The sequence below is a fragment of the Lepidochelys olivacea genome (assembly GCF_965140295.1).
Source record: "Lepidochelys olivacea isolate rLepOli2 genome assembly, chromosome: 1".
NCBI classification, from domain to species: Eukaryota; Metazoa; Chordata; order Testudines; family Cheloniidae; genus Lepidochelys; species Lepidochelys olivacea.
Window position 1 is genome coordinate 140,460,861 of NC_140411.1, and position 18,779 is coordinate 140,479,639.

An 18,779-nucleotide genomic window follows, 5' to 3' on the forward strand; every position below is an offset into this window, starting at 1 on the left:
ACACTGCACACTGCTCTGACTCAGGTTTGAGCCAAAGCCCCCATTCCATCCATACACAAATCAGTCTGACTTGGATCAGCAAGCACTCACAACCTTGGTCTTAGGACCTTGCTAGGAGGGTGGGTCAGAGTCCAAGTCCTGGTATGCCTTGGGTCTAAGCCCTGTCATTTTGCAGCGTGGACACAGGTCAAGCCACAGACCTGAGTCAGAAGGTCTGCATAGTGCATTTTGGACGTGTTAGCATGGCTGTGAGATTCAGGTCCAGCAACTGTAAATCCAGGTTTACAATGCAATGTGGACACTCGTGCACAGGCTCGGAAACACCGAGCCCATTAGTGGGCTGAACTGGGTAACTTGGTTGAAGGAGGAGATGGATTTTATTTATATATGGTATTGAAGGAATCATTGGGATGTTATCGTTGTATGGTGTAAAAATGTACATTTGCCTAGAAGCTTCAATTGGTTCTAATTAGTTAAGTTAAAAAATATACCCCAAAATGTCTGCAGCATCATGAGTTAACCAGGGGGTCGGGAGGAGCAGGTTCAGTCCTGTGCACACATCCAACTTCAGTAACATGTAGATATGCTGAATAGATTTCCTATCTGAGCTTCCTACCCTGGAGGCATCATGTTGATATCATTCCAGTCAACATTGTGCAGTGCTTTGGACATCGTTACTTGAAGTACCATTTTTTAGAGGCATTGTTTCTGGGAATGAACTGTTCCTTTGCTCGTTGAGAGTCCCCTGGCAAGCTGGGCACTGTGGAGGGAGAGGCACAAGTTTGAGTATCCCTCAGTCATCCCATTTTTAGCTAAGGCTGAAATTTCTCCCAGTCCTGTGCCAACTTGAAGTCAGTGGGAATGGTGCCATGGGCTTCAGTCAGTGGAAGCAGGATCAAGACCTTAGAGACTAGAGGCTTGAAAGCTGTTCTGTTGTTCTGTGAGAGTTTCTAGGAATATATTTCTCTCTGTGCTACTGGTGTGATCTGTAAGCAGAGAGATTTTCCTGAAGGCTGACATTTGGTAGTATTTTTCCATCCCAAAGGTGGGTATGAAGGTGTTTACAGAGAAGGCAGACTTATGCTCACTATTGCCAAGATAGCTGATGTGTAAGACATTTCCCTTCATCCCCAGTAGGAATTGTACCTGTTCTCTTAAGAAAATGTTTCAAAGACAAAAGGAATTAGAGGAGTGATGATGGGGAGAAAAAAGGGGTAAATTAATCCCAAGTTTCAGATTCAGGTGATGTAACTGTCTGCACTAAAATAATTTTCTCAGAAAATCCATTTTATTCTGTGTTATTGCATCTGTAATCCCCCCCCCCAAAAAAAACACACACACAAAAATCTCATTTCTGGATAAAATAAGTGTGTGTTAAATTTGCAAATGACAAAAACTTCAGCGTTAGTTTTGTCTAACCAGATCCCCACCAGCAATGACCTCATCCCCACTTGTGTAAGAAGATATGCTGCCATCCACAAAATATCAGTACTTTCTCCGTCAAACATACGTGAAGATAAAGTTATCGGCAAGGAAACAACCTTTTCATTGTTTTTTTCAGAATTAGCTGAGGTTTAAATTGAGCACTAAAAACTTTATTACACACAAGGCCTCTAGTCACTGGACAGCTGTTAATTGTGGAGAGATTTTGGTTTTTTATGAAAATAAATTCATCTGAAGGTTGTCTTCTTTGTTTATTGAGCATGGCAGATCTCTTTTGTGAATGATACGCTATCCATTATTTATCCAGTCCATTGACTTCAAACAGTTTTTGTGATTGGCAGAGATGCTTTAGTTCATTATGCTGCTAGAGTCTATACATCGAAAATGCCACCTTCACATAGATGGCTCAGGGAATATGAACCAGCACCTCTCCATAAGGTTTCAAATCCAGTCAAGTTTGGGAGTAACCAAACGTCACTATGACCTGATAGTAGTAGTTTGGTTTTTGAAAATATTTTCTATTTGTGTTGGAGTGGCACCTCGATGCCTCGCCTGAGACTGGGAGTCCCATTGCACCCGGCACGATACAAACACAGAGCCAGAGACAGTCTCTGGCTCTGCCCCAGGGAATTTAGGATTTAAATAGAAAAGAGAGACAAAAGGTGAGAGGAGAAACTGTAGCACAAAGAGGTGACGTGATAGGCCCAAAGTCACAGAGCGGGTTATTGGCAGAGCAAGGAATAGAACCTCAGGCTGTTGAGTCCAAACCAAGTGCCCTATTTGCTGGATGTGCTGCCACTCCTGAGTCATGCTGTCTCTTGTACAAAACATATCTAACAAAAATGATAGAACAAACAGCATGTGTTAAACATCATCCTCTTGACCCCTCTGCTGGTGATTGCATCCCAACTCCTATGCTTCTGATTCTTTTCAGATTTTAAAATCTGCTGTAGGAACTCATTTTCGTGTTCTCTGTAACTCTCCTAGCACGCTTTTGGCACAACATAGATAATAAGCAGATGCCTGAAAATTGATCTGTCTGTATGAAATTAATTGGGGAGGTCTCCATCTTAACAATGTCCTTATTATAAAAATCTGTTGCCACTAGTTGCCCCCTGAGTTGGCAGGATGCAATCAAACAGATATGGAGATTGACTGTCACACACCCCTTGAGGGGTTGGGGCATAGTGGTGGGTGTTGTCTGTGCATTAGCAGACAAAGGATTTGAGCTTCTAGAGCAGTCTGACACTTCTTACAGCACTTTTTTTTTCAAATGCTACTTTTAAAATATACGTGAAATAAACAGCGACAGAGCAGGGAATGCAGTAAAGTGGCGGGGATCAAATTAGAGTCAAACCTGAAGTCTTTACTCGGGCAAAGTTTTCACTGAAGTCAAGCAGAGCTGTGCCTAAGTAAGGACTGAACAAGGACAGCAAAGATTTGCCCCTTGGTCTTGTTTCTTCTTTTTGGACATTTCTAAGCTTGTTTGTACAGTATCTAAGACCATGCTTCATCTTTCAAGTTAGATGTCACCTATTCCAGGCTGTCTTGCTTAGCCATGATCTTTGTACTATAATAACAATATAAAGTTCTTTGTGAAGACTGTTGCCTCATTATCCATTGGTAGTCCAATAAAACTGAAGAGTTCTCACACAGCAATGACCTTCCCGAGTTTCTTTCACAGCTTCTGGTTCAGGAAAGACTATTTTGTTCCCCTGTTCCTTGTTTATGCCAACATTTCTATTTGATCTCTCAGTGGTTGTCACTAGTAAGCCAGGACCCAAAAGAAGTTATTTTCAAATTGAGAGATCAAAGGCTCTCTACTGCATGCATCCGATAAAGTGAGCTGTAGCTCACGGAAGCTTATGCTCAAATAAATCTGTTAGTCTCTAAGGTGACACAAGTCCTCCTTTTCTTTTTTTGAGTTAGGTGGGGTTCTTGGCTCCGTCATGTAACAAAGCAAATTCATTCACTTGAAGTGTCAGCTGCAGATATCTTAAGGAAAGAATGAGGAAGGGGGATCACTCCAATTTACTGACCATAGTAGCACTTGGGAGGTCTGGGGGGAGGGGATGGAAGAGTTGCGTAGAGCTGTTCTGTTGATTTGCTTGTGTGTGTGTTTAAAAAAAAAAACACTTTAGTGGTAAACTAAGACTGGGAGAATCAGAGAAGAAGTGAGAGAAACAGGGCCTGGAGCCATCAGAAGAGCAGAGACCCAAGTACATTTGCTTATTTGCTATTAGATAAATGAAAAAAATAAATGCAGACAGCCAGCAACAACTTGGCAAAAACAATAGTTTCAAAGCATTTTGATTCAACTTCATCTGCAATGGCAGGGTATCTCCTTCATGCAAAGAGACATTGGTCTTCTATGCTTCCTGCTAACACTCCTGGTTCACCCAAGAAACCCTTCACCTATGGTGCACTATTTCTCTTGACATTCTTTGAAGTATAAAAGTCAAACATTGGTTTCTATTTGATGGCAGTATTGTAGAATTATACTTCCTATTAAGTAATTTAAATTACTATGTGTCCTTTGTTTTTGTGCTTCTCTTTCCTTTTTCTTTCCTATCTTTTTTTAACTCTGTATAGATCTTTTCCTGTGTATTTTACAGCGTGTGTTTTCCTGCCGCTTATTTTTATTAATTTTCACTAATAGTTCGAATGTTGTTTGGGGCAAGGGGGGTTACGTTCAGTGTTCCAGATCAGAAGCATCTCAAATGGCACCTTTGATGATAGTTAAGCTGTAGGCTGGGACTTTACAACCACAATTTAGCCCCTGCTATAGAAAATAAAGACAACTGTTTCAATTGTCCTAATATTTAAAATGTCTGAAAGGACTATATGTAGTTACTGAGACATACTGGACCATATTTTAAGCCATCAAGGGTACAGAGAAGCTCTGAACCAGCGATAGGTCCCAAAGGTGTCAAGACTTACCCAGGCAAAATGGTTCTGGGTACAATGGGTGGGCACATACCTAACTGGGATCTGTGATGCCTTTTGATGTTATGCAGCGCATGCTCCCCGTGTCAGCACAGCTCATGCAAGTGCAGAAGGGGGAGGGGCCATGACCTTGCCTTTGAGGCATCTAATGTTTCTTCTCTTGGTCCTTGTGTGTTGGAAGTACCAGACTGTATGGTAGGTTCTTGTACAGAGGAGAGGGCAAACAGTAGAGAGGGGAAGGCTTCTTGTGCCATCTCTCCCCACTGTTGCACCACCTTGCTAAGCCAACCAGAATCTGTCCCTAAATATATTTCATGTATAAAATATACGTGTTTTAGAAAATATATAGAAAATATCTAAAAAGGAAAAAAATGTTTTTGGGGTGAGATCTCTTCACTTATAAAAACAAAGACACTGAAATGAAAGCAAACTCCCCTGCCTAGTGTTAGATATGGTTTCAACAAGTGAAACCTCACAAGTTAACTGGCCATAGCATTGCATTCCTCCTTGCTAAACGCTACCCTCAGAATGACTCTGTGAGCTTTTATGGCCAGATTCTAGCTAACCTTCTATGAAAGGGAAGGTTGACTCCTTTTAAGGAGTATTGGGATAGGCTGTTACACTATCCTACCAAGTGTGCACCAAAATTATATTCAGCCAAAATAAAGGGGAAATATCCTAAAGGTAAATAAGGATCACAAGATACTGTACCTTTAGTTGGACCTATACATTGTTATTGTTATTTATTTGTATTGTGGTAGCACCTGGAAGCCTAAATCATGGACCAGGACTCCATTGTGCTAGTTGCTATACAAACATATAACAAAAAGATGGTCCCTGCACCATCTAAGGAGCTTAAAATCTAAGCAAATAACTTATAATATGCAATCTGTTGGGTCAGAAAGGACACCTGAAAAGGGAGCTTTGAGACCAAAAATGGATGCATTTATAACTCTTTTGTTGGGTCACTAAAATGTATCAGTTGCCTGCTACTTAGGAGAGGTTTAACAAGTGTGGTAGAGATGGCACATACTGACCCAAAGTTTACTCTCTGTTACACCCAGGCAAACCCATTAAAGTCAGTGGGGTTGACCATTATAACTAAGGAGAAGTTGACTCACTGTTTTTACAGAAAAAAAGAGATGATTGACTTTCTCATCTACCTTTGCTGTGCTTGGGAGTAGATAAAATATGCACAATAATATTTACTAAATACAGCTGAAAGAAAATGTTGCTAGCTACCTAAACTAGCCGTTAAACAGAGTTTAGTGCAGCCAGCCAAGAGCGCTGAAATGGCAGATGGGGGAAAAAAGGTAAAATATGAGGCCTTATTTTTGCTTTTAACATTTGGGTGGTTGTCACTGTTCTACAGAAAGCTTTTTTTTTTTTTAAGCTCCTTGTTTTTCCAAGTGCCTCAGCTTGGGAAAACTTAGGGATTTGTTTTTTCGTAAGCATACTCTATATATCTAGTGTTTGATTCACTCCAGGATCCTTATGAGCTTCTACCAGTGCAGATTTGCAGAGGGGAAGGATAGTCTAATGGTTATTGCTGTAGCCTAGGACTTGGGAGAGAGTAGAGCTGGGTGACGTTTTGGAGGAAAATAGGCCAAAAATGCAGTTTCAAAGCTATTGAAACTAGTCATGAATTCACGCCATGTGAGAACAGTTTAGACTAGATTGAAAAGGTCAAAACATTTTGGTAATGTCTAAATGAAACATTTTTGTCTTCACCAAAATGTTTTTTAAAAGCTTTTGATGCAGCCTGAAAGAAAAGGGTTTTTTATTTTTTTGGAATTGCCAACAAACCAAAAAAACTATTATTGCTTAGTGCTACGTGGGAGACCTGGGTTCAAGTCCCAGCTCTGCCACAGACTTCTTATGTAAGCTTGGGCAAGTCATTTGGCCCAGAGCCTCAACAGTATTCAAGCACCCATCTCCCATTGAAATCAGTGAGAGTGGGGAACCTAAAAGAGTGGGGATCTAGGCTTTAGCCTCTCTGTGCTGCTGTTCCTCCTCTATAAAAGGGAAATAAAAGCACTGCCTTACCTCAGTTATGAGGATCAGTATGCATTAAAGATCACAAAGTGCTCAGATTCTGTGGTGACAGAGGCCATGTACGTACCAATAGATCCAAGTGGAAAATCCATCTGGAAGGAAGGCAGGTTAGTTGTGTTGTTGGAAAGCAGCTAGTGTTACAGTATTGTTTTCTTTTTTGAGGCCAATATTTGCCCTCAGTTACTGGCTCATCCAGGCAAGCTCATCAAAGGCAATTTGGGGTTACACTAGTGCAAATAAGGAAAGCATTTGGGTTTTATATAACTTTCTTTTTATAGAGGGGATCCCTCTAATCTTTCTGTCCCTCCTGCCCCCACCACCTCCTTCCCATACATTTGCTCCTCTTTCTCTACCCTCAGGTTTCATGCCAAGTAAATCTTCTCTCTGACTGTGGAAGCTTGGATAAAGTCCTCTTCTGGAGCCTGCCAGTGTCACTCTGAATGCCAGCCAGAGGGGCCTTGCTTAAGAGAAAGGCAAAGCTCTCTCATTTTCCCAGAAGGGAATGTTCATGCTGCTTCCAGACCAGGGACTGAGGGACCAAATTCTTTTTTTCAAGTCCCTAACTGCTCTTGAAGTTTTGCCCATATTGTGAAGATTCTTCCTCATAAAATTAAGTGCAGTTGTTTTCCTTGAGGTCAGACAACCAATGTTCTTTCTCTGTAATGGAGCTCTCATGATAAATGAGATGTTAGGAGTAAATTAAAGATAGTGATGGGGAAAACATTATGAAAGATGCATCCCTGATGCCGTTCTGCTAGGGAAATGTGTGGCCTACACACTTCGTTCTTTATTTTTATTATTCCTATTTATTTTAACATTTCTCCTGCTCTGGCTTTCCTTGCCAGAATTATGGCACCATCATTACTCATGGCAAGTTTGATGCTTTGGGGATCGCCCAAACTAGTAAGGGGTTCTGTCACCACCTATCCTGTAACCTTGGCATGCCTTAATGCTGTGCTGTTATGGTTTGAACCTTGACACCAGCAGCCAGCCCACAAGCATAAAGGTCTCACCCGAGCTTCCACCACCTTAATTATTCCTTGTAGGGTGACAGCAATGGCTCTTCCAGTCCGGAGTCTCTCCAAATCCGCCCTTCCCAAATTCTTAACTACAAAGCAGACGTTTTCCCTCTGCTTTGTCACCCCCAAAGGTGTGAAAACAGCCCCCCGTTATCAGTTCACTTTGGCACACCCGCTCCAAGCACAGACCTGCTGGGGGTAAAAGTAAACCAAGAATGGATTTCCTTGAAGAATCACAGTTTCAAAGATGAAATAGTATGAAAGGCAAATGCATACAAGTTACACAGAAAATACATGTAAAGACGCAACTTCAGGCTTTCTACTTCTACATTAGCTAAATTCCCTTCTCTAATACAAATTACCTGTTGCCTTTGAACAGTTTCCCAGAGTGCTCCCTAGCCCTATGAGGGATCCAGCATTCACAGACAGCCCTCCGCCTTTGAGACCGTTCCTAAGTTCTGCACAAAAGCTTCCGTTTCAAGCCTCCTTGTAAAGGGCTTTTTCCTCCCCTTTTTTTTCTCTTCACTCCTGGTATGGCGACTCGTGGTTATTTAGGGTGAGGAAGTTCTAGCTGGGATGTCTCAAAGCTCTCCCATGATCTCTTATTTGTCTCTTCCTGGGCTGTACAGTGTTAGATGCTTGGACCTATTATTAGTCTCATCTGGCTGGGGAGGCACAGACCCTCCCTGCCCGGCTGCCCACTGCCTTGCTGTGATGTGGAGCTGAGTGTTGCAGCATGAATTATGAGCACAGTTTTATATATACACAAATGCGTAAATTCATAACCACAGTCTGCACACATCTTTCATAATGACCATCAAGTTCAAAACATTACAAGCTATCATAAAAGACCTTACTCAATGTACTTTTATAGCACAAGAATCTACTGATTACATACAATATTAAGCTGCTTATTCTGTGGGGTTCAACCCCCCCCCCCCGCCCTGAACTCCCTTTGGGGTGTCTGGACTGTGAAGGTCATAACAAGCAAATTTGGGGACAGGTTGGCTAACAAGATTTGTAATGTGATATAGGGACTTTCTTCTCTAGGACACCAGTTTTAATCCAGCCCAGATCAGTAGTGAACAAAAACGGTGACCATCTGATGGCTCTCCATTGTCCTGTTGTGAAATGAGTTGGTGGTCTCACTCTGGTTTCTAATGGCCAGATGTCTACCTCACAGTACAATCAGCACAAGTAGTATTAAGTTGGCACTTTCAATGGTGATGTCAGCAGAGAAGCCCAGGACTGAATGAACATGGAGTCTCAGCTATTCCTTTGCTCCTAGGTGGTGATATCAGGAAGCTGTGAAGACTTCAAACAGAATGAGAATGTATTTGCTATACAAAGAACGTTCAGCAGGTTCTTATCTCCATGTGTGCCAAGGCAACAGAGTTCTATGTCAGGTGGTATCTTCCCAGTGTGTATCGGCAAGGCTGAGAAGGTCCCCAGTTCTGTGTTGACATACGTGGAGAGGTTGCTTGTGTCTTGGGTATGGATGTCGATGCATGAGCTTGTGCTTGTTCCTGAAGAGGGGGTGCTGGGGTCAGACTCAGAAGAGAATTACTTCAGAAGGCAAATAAATATGCAAGGGAGATTATCTTGGGTAAGATAATTGGCAGGAGGCAGCGATTGAAGTTTTTGCAGAAATATCATTAGACCTATCATAAAAATGTGCATACAATTGTTCATTAAAAATAGTCTGGCGGGAAATATGGATGGTTTTGTCATGAGATCCTGAAACTGAGTATTAACCAAGGCAAGCAGAAAAAACACATGAATTCTGCAAAGCCTGACCATGGATGGTGGCATGTGAAATCAGCATTGTGAGAGCAACATCACAGTCAACCACACCCTACTTTGTGATAAAAGGAGGAGCACTACAGTGACCTGTTGAAGCAGCTAAGGCAAACTCTACGGCTACAGTGGTATGCACTGATTCAGTATATGAAAGAAGTATCAGTGTGGGGGGAGAGAAGAGTGCTTACTGAGTGTGCTACAGAGGTTACGCACTCAGCCACTGGTGCCACAATACTTCTGGTACCCTGGAGAGTACAGAGATGCTTTCTTTTTTGGTCGGGTTACCGTATTTTAGATTCCCAAAAAGCGGACACTTCCGGAGCAGGGGAGCAGGCGGGAGGGAGGAAGGGGGAGCTAGAATGGGGGTAGTGTAGGGGGTATTGGAGAGGGTACTTGTGGCGGGGGTATTCCCTGGAGGTAGGGGGCAGTGTCACTCTCTGTCACAGTGACAGGGTGGCTGGTGCAAGCCCAGGACGCAGTGACAGCCATCAGTCAGTGCCTTCCTGTGCCAGGGATGGGAACTGGGGCCTGAGTGGGTGGGATCTGGCAGCTGTGGCTGCAGGGAAATGGACCAATCAGATGCAGGGGAGGGACCAATCAGGAGGCAGACTAATTGGGGCTCTTTCTGAGCTGCAGCTGGTCTATTCTGCAAAAACCCCAGACGTTTCCTGTTGTTTGAAAAATCCACCCGGACAGAGAAAGGAGGCTCAAAAGAGAGGCAATGTCCGGGAAAACCCAGATATATTGTAACCCTATTTTTTTGGGAGCATAGTAGCTAATTGGAATGAATAGTGGCTCAGCTTGAAAGGAAACTGAGCAAACAGCAGCCTTAAATTTGCCTGGCAGAAGCTCTTCAGTTTTCTGCCTTTTTGCCCTCATCCTGATGACATACTCTCCAGACCTCCACCGGCATTGCTGCTGCATGTTGAATCAGCCCTCCCCCTGTTACAAACATGAAGAAGCTCAGCTGGGGCAGAATAACCTTTCTGTAGGACAGTGGAAGCCGCAGAAGGAGAGGATGAAATGTTTAATTTTATGCACACGCCACTGAGAAAACTTTGTCGAGTCACGTGCCTTCAGCAGCCCTGGGAATACGGCCGGAGCACCTCAGTAGTTTTCCATTTTGCTTACTAAGCTGCTTGCCCTGATGGATTTGCTTCTGCCTATAACAGAACAAGGCTCACAGAAACAGTACGGTTGCACATACATTATTTAATATTTAAGACATTTATTAATAGATAAGCATGTTGCAGTTCTCTTCAGTACTTTCTGCCACCGTGCATCAGAATGGGTGGATTGCAGAGGGATTTGTTCTTTACAGAACTCTTGTGTGTTTGTAAAATGGGGTTGTATGTATGTACATAGATATGTATAATATATGTATACACATGCACATACAGTATAAATGCTGTTTTTATTCCCCACCTTGCTCACGGGTTAGAAGGGCAAATCTGTTATGACACTCAAACATAAGCCTTCTGTCTTTAGATACACTCTTTGATACTCATCATCAGCAGAGCTCATCAAGCATTGCTATTCCAGCTGCAGCAGTCTCCTGTTTGAAACAGTCTAGGGCACTGATGGAGAATAAGAACAGAGAGAGAAAAAGATACCATTGAGCAGGGGAGCTTTCCAGGAATGAAGGCCTAAAAATAAACAGTGGTGTGTACTTCTGGGAGGTCATCGTCCATCCCTTAACGAAGTCTTTGAAACGCTCAGGCTTATGGCAGACCATGCTATAAGTTATTTGATGCTGTGAGAGAAAAGCATTTAAAACTGCATTCATATTTGGTCAACAGTGACTAAATGTGGCAGAGTCAGGGAATGTGACTGCAGAGCAGTACTCTCCAGGTAAGTGCGCATTGCTTAATGGCACAATCTTCTTACCTGCATAAGAATCACACGCTCCTGATCCAGCCCTCTTGAATTGCATGTGGTGTTATTCCAGTTTAGTCAATATCAGGTAAATGCATAACTCAGGTGTCTGCATACCAAAAGACATCCAAATAATGCTTTCCAATGTTTTAATCTGTCCAGATAACTGAACACTAAATGCTGATGAGTTTTTTGCTGTCCATTAGTTCCCCCCCCCCAACAGCTGTTATTCCCAAACCTGCGGTACACCGTAAGACAGGAAATTGTCAGGGGTCACTTAGAAAATGTGGTTGCAACATAAAAAGTGTCACTGTATTGGCAAGATGCAAGTACAATATATGAATAGCCTGATCGTGGTCTTGTGGATGAGTAAGGCTGATTTTGTCACAGATATTTTAAGTAAAAGTCACGGCCATGTCACAGGCAATCAAGAAAAATTTGCAGAAGCCCATGATCTGGCGGTGACTTTTACTAAAAATATCCATGACAAAATGGGAAGCTGCAGGGTCCCTACACTGTTCGCAGTGGCTTGGCAGCTGTGGAGGCCCCAGCTTGGAGCTCTGGGGCCCCAACACTCATTGGGGCTCGGAGCTCCGGGTCCCCCACCACCTGTGGCTCGGAGCTGTGGGGCTCCCTGCTGCTTGTAGCAGCTGGGAGCCCCAGAATACCCTCCACTGCCTGCGGTGGCTCAGAGCTCCATTGCCCCAGATAGTGGGGGTTCCCTGCAGCTCCCCACCGCCGCAGGCTGAAATCATGCAGGTCTCTGGAAGTCATGGATTCTGTGATTTCCGCAACCTCCGTGACTAAATCGTAGCCTTACGGATGAGGCACTGGATTTGGACTCAGGAGATCTGTGTGCTGTTCTCAGTTCTGTTACAGACGTCCTCTCTGGGCCTCTGTTCCCCATCTATTGAATGGAAGACATACGACTTCCCTATCTCACCAGGGTGTTTTGAAGATAAAGTCATTAACAATTGTGAGACATTCAGTTACTGTGGTGATGAGTCCACATACAAGTCCCTAGGTAGAAATTGTGGCTCTCCTTACACCAGTATGCGATAGAGGGGAGAGAGAGCACTTGGACTCTTCTCCATCCTGCCATGGACAGGCATAAGCTGCCTGCGTGCCTGGCAGAAAGGGACTGTTCTAGCTGTGTTAAGGCATGTTGTGGAATGTGCAGCAAGCCATGGCTTTTGCTGTTCAGCCTTTACCCTCCCTTGAACTGGGAGCCTTTAGTATTTCCATCCCCAAAGCATTAAAAGAAATCATGATTCAAGCCCCCCAAAATCATGAGATTTATGTGAAAATCACGTGCTCTTAAAATTAATAAATTGTAGGTTCTTTTTCCTTCTCTTTTCTGAGCCTTTAGTGGTCACATTTTCAAGCTTTCTTTCAAGCTTCCTAACAATGAGGGTTAGAAACATACTTTCTTTTTTTATGTGAAAGCTGATTTCTTGCATAATCAAGAAGCTGGGGCTTTAAGACCCATGTTAAAATCATGAAATTGATGACCTTGAGCCTTTCAAGAGCCTCCTGACACCTGCGCAGTCTGCTGCTCCTCAGCAGAGTGAAGCCTTACAAAAAATATAACCGAGATCTAGGATTAGAGGAGGAAGTATTTACCCTGAACAATGTCTCCAAAATCGCCTCCCCAAATTGTTCATCAGAAATTCAGAAAACTTTCTGATCAGCTCTATTCCGTACTTGGCTGGTCTCTCTCTGTTTTGTGAGGTATGTGATCAGTACGTACTAGTGAATATTTCTACCAGACCTAGGAAAGTATTCATAAGTTATGACTAGAGCTGGTTGTGAATAAATTGTTGACATGTAACCCTTGTTTCCTTTTGGGGAATTGATTCTGTATGAACCAATTCTGATTTCTGCACATGGTTTTGTTTATTTGCAAATATCTGCTTTTAGGTTTCGTCAGTTTTCAGCCTAAAGGGTGTTCATGAACTGTTGACCTCAACTATTTAGTTTATTATTCACTATTCTTGGAATGTGAGTATTCATTTAAATCACGTGGTATCATTTGTGCTTCTCAGTTGGATGACTGAACCGTCGCAGTAACAGTGCTGAAGAGTGAATACCCTTGTTTACCAAGAACAGCCATTCCTCAAATGTTCATGCAAATTAAAAAAGCCCTTTGCACAAACATTTGTGAACCATGAATAAAAGGGAGCCAGAAACATGGTCAATCCAAGTAACTCTTTGCAGTTCCAATGAACTGTTTTTGCAATATTAGACCAGCCCTGCTGAGGACTGATGTCCTGGGAAATCTTCAGATGTATGCATAAGAAAGAACTAGCAAACTCTAGAAGGCCACTGAAAGATATCATCCTCATCATGGCAAATCCCAAAAGAACATAAATTCCTTCCAGACTGAGTGCCACCTGGATCAATCTTTGGACAGGTCTTTAAGACTGGCTGGCTGGATGTTCCGTCTGTGTCCATCCTTGGTGATCTTATTGCACCACCAAAGCCTTTGGCATCCCCATGATTGTCAGCCATGTAGCAGCATTCCTTATTTCACAGTTCCCAGCAGTTCTTCTGTCTCATGGCTGCTTCTTTCTCTGGGTTGCTGTCATGTGTTGGGAAAGGCTGGGCAGCCGCCCTTGTGCCAGGAGGAAGGAGAGCAGCAGCTGCAGAAAAGTTTGCCATGAAAGATCAGAAATTGCTGATACTTTACACACAGTGTGAGGCACGCACAACAAACAAGAGATTGTACATTTTGCAGCATTGTAGGCTTCGCCCCCCTGAATGTAACAGCAAAGACAAAAGTACTTAAAGGAAAAAATCATTTGAGACAGTCAGGGCTATAAATAAAATTCACATCAGACTGAGCACTTGCCTCAATGAAACATTTATGCACTAATATGCATGATGAAGTTGAATGTGTTCCCAGATTATTTTGTATTTGAGAGGGACTGGTCCTTCTCAGAATAAATTTTCTGCGTTTCTTACAATATTCTGCATATAAACTTTACAGACAGTAACTTACCATTGACCCATGCAGCAGGCGTGGAAGAGTTTGATCAAACGGAAGCTGCTGCTAATGATCCTCATTAGCTGCAGACAGATGTATGCTAAACTAAGTCCATATATAGCCTTGTTGTTACATTGAACTGAACAGGAAATATGCTGCCTTTATTAACTGAAAAGGCCTTGAAAAAATACACTTGCTAAAATGAAAGGGCAGCTTCTCTTGAATACAGGGCAGTAGCAATGGAGAAAAAGGACCTCTCAACCACAACCCCACGCATCTGATTATTGTGGACTTACGGAGCACCTGGCCACCATACACAGCACTATAGTGAAAAGTAGTTTTTGGCCTGGGTTTTTTTGCACAGCCCCTACTCTCGCTCCATTTTTTCTGGCTTCTTAAAAATGGTTGGCAGATTTGAGAGTCATTATCATTAGAGCCACTCAGAAGAGGAGCTCTGCTCCAGACTCTAGAATAGGCTTACTCATTTGTCTGATCCTTTTCTACTTTTCCTTTTGGAATGTATATACTTTAAGAAGGATTCAGCAGCCTCCTTGGCTTTGTTTCTGTTGTGCAGTGCTTCACTGCGTTATAGCTCTGAGCTTTCTAATCCTTAGCATATAGGCTCCCCCGCTTACTCTGCAAAAATCCCCTCCTGGGTCTGCCTTTTTTCACATATTGCAACAAATACAGTAATGCCTTCTCTCTGAACCAGAAAGCACATGACATTATTTTCCTGCTACCCAATGATAATTATAATCCCTACCACCAACACCCAAAAAAAAATAAAAACCCACCCTAGAAAGTTAAGGAACTGAAGGAGCTGAGGGGAGGGGGATGGCAAGTGAGAGAGTAGGGGGAACCCCTTGGATCTATCAAAATAAATAGAGCAGAAATCTTTCTTGCTTGGCCTTTCTGTCGTTATTATTAGAACAAACACGCTTGAGTGCACAAGGCTGTGCTACCTTCAAGCATCCATACACAGCTAGCCACATTATGATTTTGAAAACCATAAGGAGGAGGGATGATGGAAGTGCGTGGAGAGGGGAAGAGAAGAGCTATGAATACTAAATGTGATCAACTCTGGTTACACCTCCCTTTAGAAAACTGCAAAAGCTGCTCAGGAGAATAGTCATTAGTGTGTGTCTGTTTGACTCAGATTGACACAAAACCAACCAATGTTACATTACCCGTATCTAATGGGGACTGTATTAAATGGGGGTCTTGTTTTTTTCATTCCAGAAGAGATCAAACAATTGAGTGATTCATGGGTGAAATAAACTTGATAGTTTGTATGATCCTCTTTTGTCAAGGCAAAAAAAAATTTGGTATGTGGTGACAGAAATTTTATATTTCATACATCTATACTGGATTTTTTCAGCCTACTTTGATGGTCAGAAGTTAGTAATTAAAGGGTTATGGTTTTACAGCTGATGTATTACTTTTATTTATTTATTATCTAGAATACAGTAGTGCCTAGAGGCTAGTGCTAGGCATTGTACAATCACAGTTCCTGCCCTGAACAGCTCACACTCTAAAGAGAGAAGACGAAGGGGTGCGAGAAAAATATTATTACCTCCATTTTACAGCTGGAGAACTGAGGCACAGGGAGACTGGATGACTAACCCAAGCTTCTACATCAAGTATGGGGCAGAGATGAGAATGGAACCAAGGTTTCTTGAGGCCCAGCCCAGTGATCTTTAACCACAAAATCGTTCTCCCCTTGTTTGTTTAGTTGTTTATTTTAGTGCAGACAGTAGGTTCAGCTCTGGGCACAAAATGAAACCGTCGCTGCCTTAAAGAGCTTACAGGAAAAGGCCCCAGTTCTGCAGCTGCACCCACTAGCTTGGACTTGCAGCCTTTGTACACAGCTCCCAATCAATGTGTCAGCCAGTGGACATAAGGGTCTGTGCTAACAGATGTGATTGCAGGACCAGAGCCTAAAAGACAAAAAAAAAAAAAAAAAAAAAAAAAAAAAAGCATAAAAGAGGAGAGCAGATGTACTGGGAAACCCAGGAACTTTTTAATGATAGTAAATCATTTCTGTGGGCATTGTGCAAAAAGCTATGACTTATTTGTTCTAGTGGGCTAGATCCTCAGCTGGACTAAATCAAAATGGCTCCAGTGGAACTAGTGAAGATACATTGATTTACACTAGCTGAGGATGTGGTCCAGTATGTTTGAAGCTTCTTAGCATCATATCCTTTGAGAATGAACCAGGTGTTTATTCTTTAATGTAATACTATATTTAGCTCGCATAGGTTTACCTGATAATGATTATTGTGGAAGGGGTAGCAGAGCAGGGAGAGAATGCAGGCAGTTTACATGTAAAATACCATGAATGCCTATAGCACTGCATAGTTAATACATAACACAATTGTACTCAACATTTTTATTTTAAAACCTTCGTGGAACACATTCAGCCAAACCCTGCTCATCGTACTGCTATACAATTGCCACTAAAGCCCAGGGGAGTTCTGCATGAGTGAAGATTTGCAGGATCTGTCACATTGTAATGAAATATACATGAACATTTCATTAGTAGGTAAAACTCTCCATTTCTTTAGGGCCACCACACAAAGTTACATGAGCTGGAGTCCAGGCAACTATTGTGGAGATGGGAAGGGGTGACTTCTGCCTGCCGTTTTATTTGTGTCTGCCGTCATACATTCTGTGATAATGAACATCCACTAACCCCAGTAATATAAAGAATGTTTACCACAATTACAATGATTGCCAACATTTATACATTTTTTCCCATGGATAATTCTGCAAATATGCCTTGAGTGGTGGATAGAGTGATGGACTGGGTTTCAAGAGACCTGGCTACAATTCCCACCTCAGTCACAGACTTTCTGTGTGACCTCGAGGAAGTCACTTAATCCACCCCAGGTCTCAGTTCCCTGTCTGTAAAATGAGGGTAAGGCTTCCCTATCTCAAAGGGGTAAACTCCATTAGTCATTGTGAGCGGTTCAGATTCTTCAGTGATGAGAGCCATACAAGTAGATAGATAGACCAGCCACCAAGGGTTGCATATGCATTCTGGTGATATTTGTTATTTATAATATTCATAATGGAATAAGTATGGCTTCAAAACTAATATTTAAAGGCAAATCACTACCCCCAAAACATCTGCCACCACCATGTTCATTCTCAGCCCCATGTAGTATATTGCATTGGGATGTTACAATACACAGTGGCGATTTGTCACAAGGACGCAACACTGCAAAAAACACTGGAAACCATGGGAAGTCTTGCTTTGTAAAGATGCATATTAAACCAGAGATAGGAGAACCCCACAATGCTCAGACTTTAGGATTAGTTCAGATGAGTATCCTACAGCTTGGGCATTTGCCTGGACCTCAAGAGGGCTTCCACCATGCCCTGCAACCCTCCCCATAACTGACACCCCTGCTCAAAGGCTTTGGGTGACCTTTGTCATCACTGGGGGAGTTTAGATAGCCTGCCAACTCCCTCCATTATGTTTGTCCAGGCTGGCTCTAGGTTTTCTTCCCTTGCAGCTTCTTCCCCTTTTCTCCCCCTCTCCTGTGGTTCCGCCTTTCCAATACTTCCCTCTGGGATTTGCCCTTCCTCTCTCCATACAGACAAAAAACAACCATATACTTTCAATCTGAACAATTATTGTTTTTAGAGTAAGGAAAACAAAACAAAAATAAAGTCTCCATGAGAGAGCACAGCGTGTGCCTTCTTTGTAACATGCTGCTTCAGCTCTCCCTCATAAAATGGCAACTGCCCTTGCAAATATCAGATTCCTAAAACATGGAAAGGTGCAGTGCCCGGGAAAACTAAAATATACAACATGCTTTTTCCAACCCTTCCACTCTCCTACTCCATGTTGTCCCTTCCTTCCACTCCTGTTTCATGGTGGCTTTCTCTTAGCACTGTGGTATGCCTATTCTCTTTATTATTATTTATTATTTTGTATTACAAAGGTGGCTAGGAACCAACGAATTATAGAACTTCATTGTGCTAAGCACTGTACAAACTTATAGGAAGGGACAGTCCCTGCCCCAAAGAACTTAAAATCTTAAATAGATAAGACAAAGAGTAGGGGAAAAGGACAGAACATACAAGCAGAGTCAAGGATGTGGTGATTTGCAAATGTCATGTTAATCCCCTCAACCCTTGAGGAAGGACTTTAGCTGCTGCTTTTGAGGACTGGACTGGGACTGAGGCTGCCTATGGTGCTAGCTGTCTCCTCCTCTTCCCAGCTCATCCTGTTTCTCCTCCAGATGGTAGGAGCTAGGAAGCAGAGCAATGGCAAGGATGCACGTAAAGCTGTCAGTGGGGCAGATGCTGGATGCCCATAGGCAGTATCCTTGAGAAATGGAAGGAGAAAACCACAGCCAAAATTGCAGATATCTGGGACACCCAGTGGAATCCAAGAATATCCTAGAAATTTTGTAACCATTAGCCAAAATCTGCAGTTCTTACTCAAACAAATTATTCAGGATATGTCTTTTTGCTATTACCTGCAGAGTAAGCAGGGGGTAAGCAGAATGGATAGGAAGCCAAGAGCTTTCATTGTCTGCAGATATCAGTTTCCCACGTGTATTCCTTGTTACAATTGGGAAGGAGTATCACTTGGTATTGAACTGCAACCTTGTCAACAGTATGGGTGGGAGACAAATGCAGGT

The 18,779-nt window shown here is 42.6% G+C and overlaps 1 protein-coding gene and 1 long non-coding RNA gene across 3 annotated transcripts in view; one reads left to right on the forward strand and one right to left on the reverse strand.

Moving 5' to 3' along the window:
* NHS (NHS actin remodeling regulator) overlaps positions 1 to 18,779 on the forward strand; it is a 339,915-nt gene that overhangs the window by 284,776 nt on the left and 36,360 nt on the right. The gene's annotated exons all lie outside the window — the stretch shown is intronic.
* The window catches only part of LOC311517925, a 52,677-nt gene continuing 44,353 nt past the window's right edge, over positions 10,456 to 18,779 (reverse strand). The window contains exon 3 of the long non-coding RNA XR_014710822.1: positions 10,456 to 13,780. This is a non-coding gene — a long non-coding RNA (uncharacterized lncRNA). The remainder of the gene's footprint in view (positions 13,781 to 18,779) is intronic.